At 38.9% G+C, this 13,215-nt stretch overlaps 1 protein-coding gene across 2 annotated transcripts in view; it reads left to right on the top strand.

The window, feature by feature from the left end:
* Positions 1 to 13,215, top strand: part of TRPC5 (transient receptor potential cation channel subfamily C member 5) — a 490,145-nt gene that overhangs the window by 210,558 nt on the left and 266,372 nt on the right. The window contains exon 1 of one of the 2 annotated variants that reach the window (XM_068251110.1): positions 7,522 to 7,594. The exons of the other annotated variant lie outside the window; for it this stretch is intronic. The gene's annotated coding sequence lies outside the window, so the exon portion shown is untranslated. Of the gene's footprint in view, positions 1 to 7,521; positions 7,595 to 13,215 lie in introns of those variants that run through there. 2 annotated transcript variants of the gene reach the window in all.

A 13,215-nucleotide genomic window follows, 5' to 3' on the forward strand; every position in this document is an offset into this window, starting at 1 on the left:
GAATTCTTAAAGAGAACCTGAACTGAAAATTAAAAGTCAAAATAAACATACACATGTCATACTTACCTCATATTTAGTCTACTCATCAATCTTTTTCTCCTCTCCTGCATCCTGTTTTCTGCTGTGATCAATGAACTTCTCTGTCCTCCATTTTGAAAATGTCCATTACCCCATAACAGCTTGGTCAGCACACTGTTGAACTGTAATATCTCCCACTTCAGCCATAGGGAAACATGGACATTACCTTGCACATTAAGTTGTAACTGACAGAAGCTGATATATAACTGACAGCAACTGGTATATTTCAGTTCTGACAAAATATTGTCAGAACTAGAAGAGATCACTGTAAGAAGAAAATGGTGAACTTCTGAGAGGAACTGATGGCGAGGCAAGTATGTAATATTCATTGGCAGCTATGTCATGTGTTTATTTTAAATAATTTTACTCAGTTCAGGTTCCCTTTAAGTTTTATAACAAAATAAACACAAAGCATTTAAACTGAAATGTATTTACTTCTGATTCTTGCAATATTGCAATGGATGGAGTCTCTTGCAATATTGCAATGGATGGAGTCAAACAGAAAGCTAAACTGAAGTTACTGAGCTTTTTCTCAACAAAAGTAGAATTTCCTTTTATACAGGCATTTGCGATGAGATTATACTGAGTGAGATCATTTCAATTAAAGTGGAACTGTAAGGTATAAACAAACTCACCACCAGTGTGAAGCTGATGGTAGGTTTGTCAGAGAAAACCCAGTTCTCAGAGGGGAAAAAATTATTGCAGCCAACGGAAATCTACCTGGAAAGGTAAAATCCCTCCCACTCAGAGATGTTAGTCCTAGGACTAATTCAAATTCAGCCTTGGATGCATGGCATTGTGGGTAATGACATCACAGGCAGCTATTTCCTAATTTGCTGAGATTCAAGTGTTTGATAGCAACCACAAGGGTATTACAATGTCAATTTATTTCCCACTATCTATCAATTAGTCTTGGAATATAATGAATTTTGTTAAGCCCTTGTACATTTATGGTTGCAGATGGATAAAGCCCATGGGAGCAGTGGGTGTGTAGATCTTGTTTCTTTCATTGCTGGATAGTAGTGTCATATTGCATGTGTACAATGTTCTCAGAGTAACCAAGCTGCTCAGGGTGACCCAAACTACTAGGAATGTATAGGGGGATAAAAGGAACCAAAAAGCCCTCCTACTAAAAAAGCAAAGCTTGGTGTAATTGCCTTTTTAAAACAGAAGGAAATATGCAATAATTCAGTTATAAGTGAACATTTGTGGTTACCCACAATGCACTACTACTAAATATGCAAATTATCCTTTTTCACCCTTGTTAAGCAAAGCAAGCATTTAGAACCGCTGGTGTATAGCAAGCCTATAGCTTTAAAGAAAACCTGAACTGAACATTAAAAGTCAAAATAAACATACACAAGTCATACTTACCTCCTGTGTAGTCTACTCCTCAATCTATTTTTCCTCTCCCGCATCCTGTTTGTCCACTGTGATCGACAGAATTCTCTGTCCTCCATTTTGAAAATGGCTATTACCCCATAACAGCTTCCTGGTCAGCACACTGTTAAACTGTAACATCGCCCACTTGAGCCATAGGTAAACATGGACACATCAGCTCTCCTCTCAGCTGTAACTGACAGCAACAGATATATAACTGACAGCATCTGATATATTTCAGTTCTGACAAAATGTTGTCAGAACTGGAAGGGATCATTGTCAGAAGAAAATGGTGAGCTTCTGAGAGGAACTGATGGCAAGGTAACTATGTAATGTTCATTTGAAGTTACCTCATGTGTTTATTTTAAATAATTTTACTCAGTACAGGTTCTCTTTAAGTTTTACATAGCCATATCAAACCCACATGTAGACAGCCTGTTTCAGACTTTTGGTCCTCATCAGTACATGGCAGGGATTGATAAGGCTGTATGAAATAGGGCTTGGACCAGTACAACAGAGTAACCAAGCAGCTCAGGCTGACCCAAACTACAATGTTCTCAGACAGGGTATGTTGTCAAAGGTGGCATTCTACAGCACAGCACCCCTTTTGCATATACAATACAATACAATAAACTGATAAGGTCACAGATAACACAGTATTTTTTTTTATTTTTGTAATTAGTGTACAAAAGGAAATGATGAGGATGGTCTGGAACAGGTGTGTGTAATCTCATGAGTAAAACCTGCTTTGCCTGACGTCATCCTGACTAAAGTTCCTTTAAACATACAAGAGAAGGGAGACAAAGGGGACGATCCAATTCACTTTTTCTCCTAAGTTTTCTTCTAGAAGATAATTTTTCATCTTTTATTTAAAAGAACTTTTGCACTCTGCATTTGAAAAAAGTACCAAAAAGTAGGTGAAAAAGTACTGTCAAATTTTCTTGCTTGCTGGTGACTCAAAAGGCATTTTATTAATAAGATGTGGAAATATCACCTAGGAGATAACTTAGGAGAAAAGGTGAATTGGATCGCACTTAAATTGTTCTGACTTCTCACATATATTCAAAATATACTGATTATCTGCGCATGCTGCAAATCCACACGTCTCCAGCTGGTGGAGCTGAGTGAAGTTTACAACTGGAGTCTCTGGTCTCAGTTTAATGTAATGTATTAGACAATGTATGTAGACCTTTAAAATACAGAAAAACTGAAAAGTAGATTAGAGTTCATAATGAAAGTGAACTCCACATTGAACATAAACGACTTTATTTTAGTTTCCCTTTAAACATGATTACATTAAACAAAAATACGGAAGCCTTTCTAATAAATAAATTGCAGCAAAATGTATTGCTTCCTTCCATCTGGCTTGCGTGGGTGTATGTCTTTGTGTTTCCAATCCCCCCAATGGAAATATTTGCACTTGTTCAGGAACACTATGCCTGCTGACTTCCGTAGTGTGTACAAATCATTTTCATTGCAGGAGTTACTGGATATGCAGCCTATGATATTGAGCATAAAGCTGACCATTAACTATACAATATTTTTGTCAAATTAGAACTTATACTCAAAAAAAACCCATCTAATTGAGCAAAATGTGTAGCTAACCACAGCACTGCAGTTGTCCTGTGATCGATCCAAGAATGACATTACATGGTTGGCATAGGCAGTTTTTGACCCATGGTTTTTGACTATCATGGGTCAATTGTGGGACAATATGCACCGCAGTTGAATAGTGTATTGGTAGCTTATGCTTTAGAGAGCATAATGTCAATCTGAGAACAACAGTGGGTCTCAAGCTTTGATTAGGCGACATCAGAAGTCCTGATGAAGACATTAAACAGTAACTCCAGGCTGGGAGAAAATTTCCGAACATGTTCCTAACCCTTACTGATTACAGTCCTTTAATCTTTAAATAAATGTTTGCAGATGCCATCAAATAGTTTTGAATAATGTGATGACATCATTATTTCAGCCACACATTACCCTAGCTTCATGGCAATTGTGAAGAGTCTGACACAGAGCTACCGATACCATAATGTCTAGCAGTGAATGGTAAAGGATCACTCCAGTGAAAATAGTAAGCAGTTAAAATCTGACAGAACTGACAGGTTTTGGATGAATTAATCTCCTCATGGGGAATTCTCAGGGATTTATTTGTTTTCAAAAGTATTTCCTGAACAGCAGTTGCTAAGTCACTCTAACTGACAAAATAGTGTGCAAGTGAGTAGAGTGGTTGGCTGGTAGCTTAGTATTTTGGCAGTTGAACTGCTGTACAGGGAATGCTTTTGAAAACAAAGAAAAACCTGAGAATCCCCCATGAGTAGATGAACTAGTCCAAACTTGTCAGTTTTCAACTGATTACTTTTTTCCGCTAAAGTAGTCCTTTAACTGTTAAAACACAGATGGAAACCTGGACACTGATGGCTGGTGTCTGTTTATAGTCCCTCTGGCCATCGGGAGAAAACCATGTGTGTGTGTGTCCTTTTACATTTGCAATGGAGTTCCTCCTTGCATTTGACCTTAAGTGTGAATACACTAAAGAACAAGATAAAGAATTGTATAGGAAGAAATAATCACACATGGAATAGTTACACTCATAGAATTCCAGATGCTTATTTGGGGTATGAGGGATACAAAAATCTAAGTTTGAAGATTAAACTGACACAGCGGCATCCAGCATTGCTCTGGTTGATCCAGTTGAAATACACAGTAATGATGACCTATTGAATGTCTTTTCTCTACCCCACTATCAGGAGTGTTAGTCAAAGTTTTATGACCTCTTATAAAGGAATCAGAAAGAACTGCCTGTAGTGTGGATGCAACCAGCTGCAGAGGGACTTGGATTTATAGCAAGCATTGGGTAGTTTAGCCTCACAGCAAAAATAAGAAATGGGAACACAGGGATGCTGTAAGTAGAAATGTTACTAAAGATACACGTTTGTCTCATCATGCTGCATGTTGCTTCAGGAAATTTTTCAGCTGTTCTGTTGGTGTGTGAACACAACCATTGGGACTAAAAGCAATATGGGCTGGGCCAGGGGGTAGAGTGAGGGCATTGTGGATACAGATTTACACTAAGTGAGGGGAGCAGACGTACAGAGCAGATCTGTGCTATCTAGACTGTAAGCTCATAAGGCCAGGAACCTTCTCCTAGTGTTTCTTATTCTACTGTAATCTATCATATGAACATGCACCAGTCCAGTATTAGCGATGTCTCAAATCACACACCAACTATGTATTTTCTTGTATTGCTGGATGTCCTGATTGTACAGAGTTTTGAACTTCTCATGCATCTATGCTACCCACGATTTATTTTGTACTATGTATTATGTAAGATGTTGCTGATCTGTTTTGATGAGCGAAAATGTGAATATTCTTTTTGCATTAATTCTCATGAAAATAATGTTAAATTCAAATTTTGAGCTAAAATGCAATAGAAAATACGTTTTAGTTTTCAACTTTTCACAAATTGTCAAAATATAGATTTTTTTGTTGTAAAAATGTTTGCAGTAAAAACATTGTTTTTCTGCGTTTTCACACTTTTTGCTGTAAAATAATGCCATAATACCATTTTCAATGCGAAAATTAAAATTACTTTGGTGAAAATTCGCAAGCAACACTGGTGATCTATAAATAAAAAGTAATAATAATGTAGCATTTATATCTGGGCCATACAGGGAACAGTAGGGACACATGTGCAGGCACATGTGGATACAGAAGCACAAAGAGAAAAATGAAATTTACCTGACACATCATTGCATTCCAGCAGTTCTAGAGGTGTGCCTAGCTTTTAGGGACAACAAAGGGATAATTTGCATATTCAGCAGTGATGCATTGTGGGGGGGGGGGGGGGCATCATATGCTCACTCTGACCTGAATAATCACAAATACCATCTAATTTAAAAGGTAAATTTCTTTTTGCATACCATTTTTAGTAAGAGGACTTTTTTGGTCCTTTTCAGCCCCACCCACTCCTAGGAGTTTTTGTTCACCGTGAGCATGCTGTGTAATCTGATACAGAAGTACATGTCTTGTCCTATAATTTATTTTCTCACTGATGCCATTTTACAAAGATGTTAACCGAACCGCCTGGCATCAACTACCCAGTATGAAAAGGACTGAAATTATCTAGAATAAGGTACACCATAGAATACCAGCTCAAAATAAGCCCTTTACAAAAATACATGATAGTTTGCTTTTAAACGGTTTCTCCTGTCAGAGGCACCGTAAGAGGTTTATGAACGCCTGGTGAAATAGGGGATAAAAGGATAAGGAAGGAATCAGATGTGATTTGTTTCAAGAGGAACCATAATAACAATACACAGCTTCTCTCTGTTGTGGTCCAGATTCCACAGGGAGTGCACATAGCTGATTTACTGGAAATAGGTGGTGTGTGCACAAAACTGCAGTTGTTTCCACTGACAATTAAAATAATTCCCTATTTCAGATGTGTTTTTAGGTTGTTTAACCACATCCAGTCATTTTGTTTTATCTCTTTGAGCAGGCTGAGCCTTTCATTATATCCACTCTGCTTTTATTTCACCTCCCCTTGATTTAATGGCTCTGTTTCTTCTGTTTAGTTAGAAGCAGATAAGGGACATTTTGTCCTAGTTAAACGATCCATCTTTCTCTCCTCCTAGCTCACAGACTATATGCTAGATTTTTTTTATACTTTTTTATTACAAAAATTACTTAGCTTATTAGTACTACGTCTACGTATATTTATTGTATAGTGGTAGAACAATTTATTCTATGTAAATACAAAAGCCAATTAACTGGACAGGTCAGACAGGTACGTTCAGTTCCTTATTTACAACCACTTTCAGTCTTAAAGAGGAACTGTCGCGAAAATCTTAAAATTTAAAACACATACAAATAAGAAGTTCATTTCTTCCAGAGTAAAATGAGCCATACATTACTTCTCTCCTATGTTGCTGTCACGCACAGTAGGTGGTAAAAATCTGACATTACTGACAGGTTTTGGGCTAGTCCATCTCTCCATAGGGGATTCTCAGCACGGCCTTTATTCTTTATAAAGACATTCCCTGAAAAAGATTTATACAAAGATGCTGACCAGCCTCCCTGCACACTTTTTGGCAGTTGGACAGAGCAACTGCCATTCACCAAGTGCATTTAAAAATAATGAAAATCCTGAGAACCCCCTATAAGAAGAAGGGCTAGTCCAAAATCTGTCGGTAATGTCAGATTTCTACTACTTACTGTAAGTGACAGCAACATAGGAGAAAAGTAATTTATGGCTCATTTTACTCTGCAAGAAACATACTTCATATTTGTACATGTTTACATGTATTTAAAATTTTAAGATTTTCGCGAGAGTGGTCCTTTAAGTTAGTACAATATAATATCAATATTTAACGCAATGCAATTAGTACATTCAATATATTGACTATATAGTGAATTCCTTTTTGAACACATTTTTAGTAAACGCCTAAAAGGGATAAAGGGGAAGCACATCACAAAAAAGAAGACTCCAAAAACATCCTTGGTTTATCGAATTCTTTAGAATTTTTTCTAATATTTAAAACCAACAAGCAAAGTTTTGAGTTAATTTACTGCCTGATTATGTAAAAAATTAACATATTGTTTAATCTGTACATAAATTAGCTGATTTACAAAAGCTCTTCAGCTGCTTCTGATGTGTGGCTTAAAGTATATATAGTAGAACAGAATAAATTATTCAGGTTACCCATTTGTATCTTAATTATCTTGGCTTCTGCATCAGAACAGATTCTTATATCTATATATTGCTGCATAATTGGTATGTTGCCCACAGTGAAAATAAGAATATGAAACGCTTTTCTTTGCTACGAATGTTCTATTAATTATCAGTACTGCACATACAATCCATTATATCATATCCTTTTACACTATATCAGTTGCTGTCAGTTGTAACTGAAAGGAAAACTAATGTGCAGTCCAGTGGCAATGCCTCCAACACTATATGCTGAGAAAGGGAAGTTTTTTCACAAGGGAGCGGAAAAAAAATGCATTGAAATGCAACACAATACATAGCAACGCATCAAGTATAAAAGGGCCCTAACCCCAGCCTCCTAGTGATGTGTAGCCTAGACTAGGAAGTCACACACCCTGCTGCCTCAAACTACTGGGAGATCAGGTGATGTTCCTACTCACTAGACGGGGGGGAACACCTCACAGTGATTCATGTTGCCAGCAAAAAAGTGCCAGCATCACCGATACATTTAGGAATATAAATCAGGGTGAGGCAATATTTCACAATCGATAATAATAATAAATCATATATAAAAAAACATTGTAAAACATACGCAATATTACTCATCAACTCATGTTCAGGAAAGTTCCTCTTTAAGGTCAAAGATAAGAACTGCACTCAACAAGTGTTTACTGACAATGCATAAAGAAGCTGTTCTTTATATTATGTAAAATGAACTTTCCTTCTACCGTGTGACCCCTTTCTGGAGCTTTTCTATCCCCTCCTGCTAATGAACAGAGGGAAGCCCAGCAAGCATGTGCATTCCCACAATTCTTATACAAGCTTACAATAGCCCATCAGTAGTGAGTGTCCACCTATATTCAGTGTGTGTGTGGGAGGGGAGGGGGGGGGTGAAGCACACTGGAGATCTGGATGATAGCAGGATGCCAAAACCAGGTGAGCTGGGAGTGGGCATTGTGTTCGATTGAACGTGAATCTGAGTACCACAAAGGGTGGTACTCAGATACCCTTTATGGGACTTGGAGCAATCCATTTGCATACTCATCTTGAGTCAGTATTTGGAAAACAATAAATACAAGGCCAGGTAAGCAGCATTTCTTAAAGCAAACCTAAAGCAAAAAATAAAAAAAAGTCTTATGATATAATGGATTGTATGTGCAGTACAGATAATTAATAGAACATTCATAGCAAAGAAAAGCGTTTCATATTTTTATTTTCAGTTATTTTATAAATAACATTGCATAATTCTGTCATATTTTAAGTTTAGAAACCACACTATGGGCCATATCCTATTCTAGGTGATAAGTAGCTTGCAGATGCGAGCTATGTATCACCTTGCCATCACGCGAGGATTACAGGCAAATCCTATTGCCCATATCCCTCGCCCAATGGCCGATCGTTAGGGAGCATTACTCAGGCGAAAGCCTGAGCGATGCTCCCTATTACCGGGCGATAGGGAGTGAGGTTTACGCTGTGATGCTGTCCTTCAGCACTTTGGCCTTGCTTCCCACACATGCGCACACCCGCCAAACATCACCGCCATCTTCTGCCTTATGCTGGGTACACACTATGAGATTTTCTGGCAGATCGATTATTTCCAACATGTCCGATCTGCTTTCTGATTGATTTCTGAGCATTTTCCAACCGATTTACTATTGAAGTGACCGGGAATTGATTGGAAAATGCTCGGAAATCGATCGGAAAGCAGATCAGACATGTTGGGAATAATTGATCTGACAGTAAATCGGCTAGAAAATCTCATAGTGTGTACCTAGCATTAGCATCTGGGGGTCTCCTTTAATAAGGAGACCCCAGAGCTCCCCATCGGGTCGCCTCACATCTTAGAAGCCCCCCACGTAGCTCTGCCGGTCACCCCTGTAAATATCCATACCGCCGCTAATCACCTGACGCCTCTCACTACAAATTCTGTCACGTAATTACAGTGCGCATAGGAGCCCAGTCAAAGCATCTTTGAATCTGAAGCAGGGGCTCCCCTTTGGTCCGCAGTCTGAGCCATTTTATTGGCTTACGAAAACAGGACTGTATTTAACCCAGTGGGCTGAATAGCTCAGAGGATCTCTTTTGCATATATAACAACTGCAATTTTTAACTCTTCCAGTACTGGAAAACAATATGAGACTCTTTTATTTGCTACTAATGTTGTATTTCTTAGCTGTACTACACATACAATTCATTATCTCATAAGTTTATCTTTGCTACTGGTTTGAGTTAAAAGAAATGACACATTGGCGTCCTCCATAATTCTCTTTCTTTAGGTTTCCTTGCAGTGTTTATTGGAGGAATTTATGAACACTGTGTAAAGTAAGATGTACTTGTTAGATTTGGAGGCCTGAAAGGTGTTGATTTACTTTCTGTGCACTCCATTAAATGTGATCATTGAAACTGTCATAGCTGGGAATGTTATACTTGATCATGGTGAAAATCTGCTAATCACGGAACATTTTCCAGAGTGAGAATACAGATTTGTTGATATGAAAATATTCCCTTTCAGGCTGGGAGGAGGAGGAGGAGACGGAGAGAAAATGATATAGAAAGCAGGAGATATTTGTTTTCATAAGCGGGCTCTGCTTCATAGCTCTGCCTTAGTGCTTCTTTCTCTCATTTATTGCTTGTCATATCTCACCCAGATACAGAATAACTAACTCAAACTGATAGGCTGCCCTTGTTCTGCTTGCAGTCGCTAATGGTGTGAAAACACAGTGTACTCCTCTCCCTTCCAAGAGCTAGACTTTCTATTTCAAGTGTATCTACATTTCTCAAAAGAAAACAAAAAAATACCATTATCATATCAAATCATTGTTATGTATTTAAAGCAAACCTAAAGTGAAAATAAACTTACTGTATGAGACAATGAATTGTATATGTAGTACAGCTAAGAAATAGAACGTTATTAGCTAAGAAAAGAGTCTCAGATTGTTTTCCAGTGCAGAGAGAGTTAAGAAACATCAGTTGTTATCTATGCAAATAAACTTCTATGAGCTATTTGACACTACTTGGGTTGGATACAGTACTGTTTTCTGAAGCACTCAAACAACCAAGAAATAGTGAAAGAAAGGTTGAGATTAAGGTTAACTGCAGAAAAGTTCAAAGGGTCATTATTTCTGCTTTGTTTTGTTATTTAAAATACAGAGTGTGGATTGTAAACGGCAAATATGACAAAATGATGCAATGTTGTAAAAAAAAACTGAAAACAAAAATATGAGACTCTTTTCTTTGCTACTAATGTTCTATTCATTATCCATACTACATATACAATTAAGTATATCATAAAGTTTTTTGTTTTTTGCTTCAGGTTTGCTTCTAGATATTTTAACAAGCTGTATTACACATAAATATGCATGACCTATGGTTATTTTGGTGTTTACCTGGTCTTCTCTTTGAATGTCACCATATACTTCATTGGAAAAGGTACCTTGCGTAGTTGTCAACCGTTACTGAGATGGATGTGATTATTTCCAGCTGCTGTGTATGCATGCCAGCATCCTCCAAGATGTGAGGATCAGTCCACATGAATGAAATGCAAATAATTTCGAGTTGATCCAGGATTATGCACATTGTATATGGAAATTAATGGAGCTTGAAAATGGACCAATCAAATTTTACCCCAGCAGGATATGATTGGTTCATTTTCAAGCTGCCTAAATGTGCATACAAAATGTACATAATGCTGCAACAATTCAAAATAATGTGCATCTAATTGACCATCCTTAGTAAAGACAAACACAGGAGAATTCTGAGAATTGGAGATCCAAGTAGTTAGGCACACGGACAGTCACGATATCAATGGCAAAACACACCTAAGTGCTGCTCCCAACAACCCTCTGGACTTGAGTGGAGTATCTGTATACATGGGAGGAGTGCTCTATAGTACATTAAAATCATATTTATTTACTGCATTAAAATAATAAAACTTACTAGATGTAAGAAGGTACAAGCATATATATCTAAAGGTAGGCTCCCCTCCGCCTCATGCTGAAATCCTGCGCACTTCGTGGCGAGCGATGCAGGCATCCAGGCCTCCGTGGATTCAGGAAGTGACCAGCGGTGGCTGTGGGTGGGGCCTATTATATGCGTGCCAGCAGCACCATTACGGATTTCGGGGCGACTCCGCCTTCCTCAGATCCTCTTACATTTAATAAGTTTTATTCTTTTAACGCAATAAATAAATACGCTTTTAGGCCTCTTTTACACCAAGACTTTGTGTTTTAGGGGACGTTAAGGTCACATAACGTGCCCCTAACGCAACGTATGGTGGTGTTGAAGTTGGACGTCAGATTGAGCTGCGTTATGCGGCTCTTCGTGCGCTGTTTTCGTTCTATCTATACTGATAGAACAGCTGCTCCGGGATAGTGATGGGAAGTCCAGATCTTTTCAAGGATTCGGATGATTCGAAACGGATCATTGAAAAGAGCTGGATCTTTGAACCGAATCATTTGAATCATTTTACTAGGGAAGCAGACTGGGGGTGAAATGACTAGCAGGACACGACTTTCCTTGCACTGTACATTCTGTATGTTCTTGTTTCTTCCAGACAGACATCCACTGTGAAAAGAATCGTTCATTGTGGTGATCCGGATGATTCGACTCACAAAAAAGATCCGGATCAAATGAACGATTCATTCATGATCCGGACAACACTAGGAGTCCAGGTTAGGTCACCACAGTGCAGTGAATATGAATTAGCCATGTGGCTAGTCACAGAGCAAGTGCAAGCAGTCTAACGCAGCTAAAGCCCAGTATAACGCACAGCATGCTGCACTTTCCCAGAACGTGCAGCGTTACAATGTAACGCAACGTGGGCACTGTGAACAGCCCATTGATTTTTCATTACTGTGCGGTGGGCTGCGTTACAGGCTGCTCTAACATGCGCCTGTAACGTCCCACTGTGAAAGCAGCCTTAATGCACTATAGTGAGTGGAGTGAGCGGCTAGGTGTGTACCTCTGAGTGAGATTGGAAATGTAGATTGGGCAGGTTTTGTTGGACAGATTTGTAGGCCAGACACAGTATCTTGAATCTGACTCTCGACTTGATAGGAAGCCAGTGGAGGGATTCACAGAGGGGAGCCGCCGAGGTAGAGCGATGGAAGGAGTGGATCAATCTGGCTGCTGCATTCATGACGGACTGCAACGGGGCAATAGAGAGACCAGACAGAAGGGCATTGCAGTAGTCAAGATGGGAAATTATGAAGGCATGGATGAAGAGTTTGGTGGTGACCGAGGTCAGGAAAGGGTGGATCTTGCAGATGTTATGGAGGTGGAAGTTGCAGAGGTAGGGCGAATGGTAGTATGGTTAACAGTGACATTCACATCTGGTAGGGTCAGGGATGGCCAGGTTGGGAAGATCATAAATTCCGTTTTGTCCAGGTTTAGTTTCAGGAACTGAGCAGACATCCAGGAGGATATGACTGATAGGCAGGAGGAGACCTTGTCCATGGTAGTGGTGGATAGGTCAGGGGAGTGGAGGTAGATCTGGGTGTCATCTGCATACAGATGATAGTTAAAACCCATGGAGGAGATAACCTTGCCAATGGAGGATGTGTATAGGGAAAACAGTAGGGGGACAAGGACCGAGCCTTGGAGGACTCCCACCAAGTATTTATTTCCCACCGAGTTTATATATAGTATGTTATATAAGCATTAAAGTGAACCAGATATCATAAAATAAAAATAATTCATACTTACCTGGGGCTTCCTCCAGCCCCATAAACACGTGTGAGTCCCTTGCAGACCTCCTGCCATTCAGCTGCAATCAGCCCCAGTAACTGCTTCAGTTGTCAGTCTGGGTCTTCTGCAAATACATTTATATGAATGTATGTGTTTTCATTTTTTTCTTTTTATTATTTTACTCAATTTGGGTTCTTCAAGACAGTATTTAATTTATAAACAGTACCCTGTGCAGGAATACTGGAATTCAGATGGGATATATCCCCATGAGATCACTAACAGGATTTCATAATGCTCTAAGGACATCACTAAATGACCGGTGAGGTTTATTTCCCCTCAGGTACAATTCCCAAGGCTAA

This window comes from Hyperolius riggenbachi, chromosome 8, assembly GCF_040937935.1.
Source record: "Hyperolius riggenbachi isolate aHypRig1 chromosome 8, aHypRig1.pri, whole genome shotgun sequence".
In the NCBI taxonomy this organism is placed as follows: Eukaryota; Metazoa; Chordata; class Amphibia; order Anura; family Hyperoliidae; genus Hyperolius; species Hyperolius riggenbachi.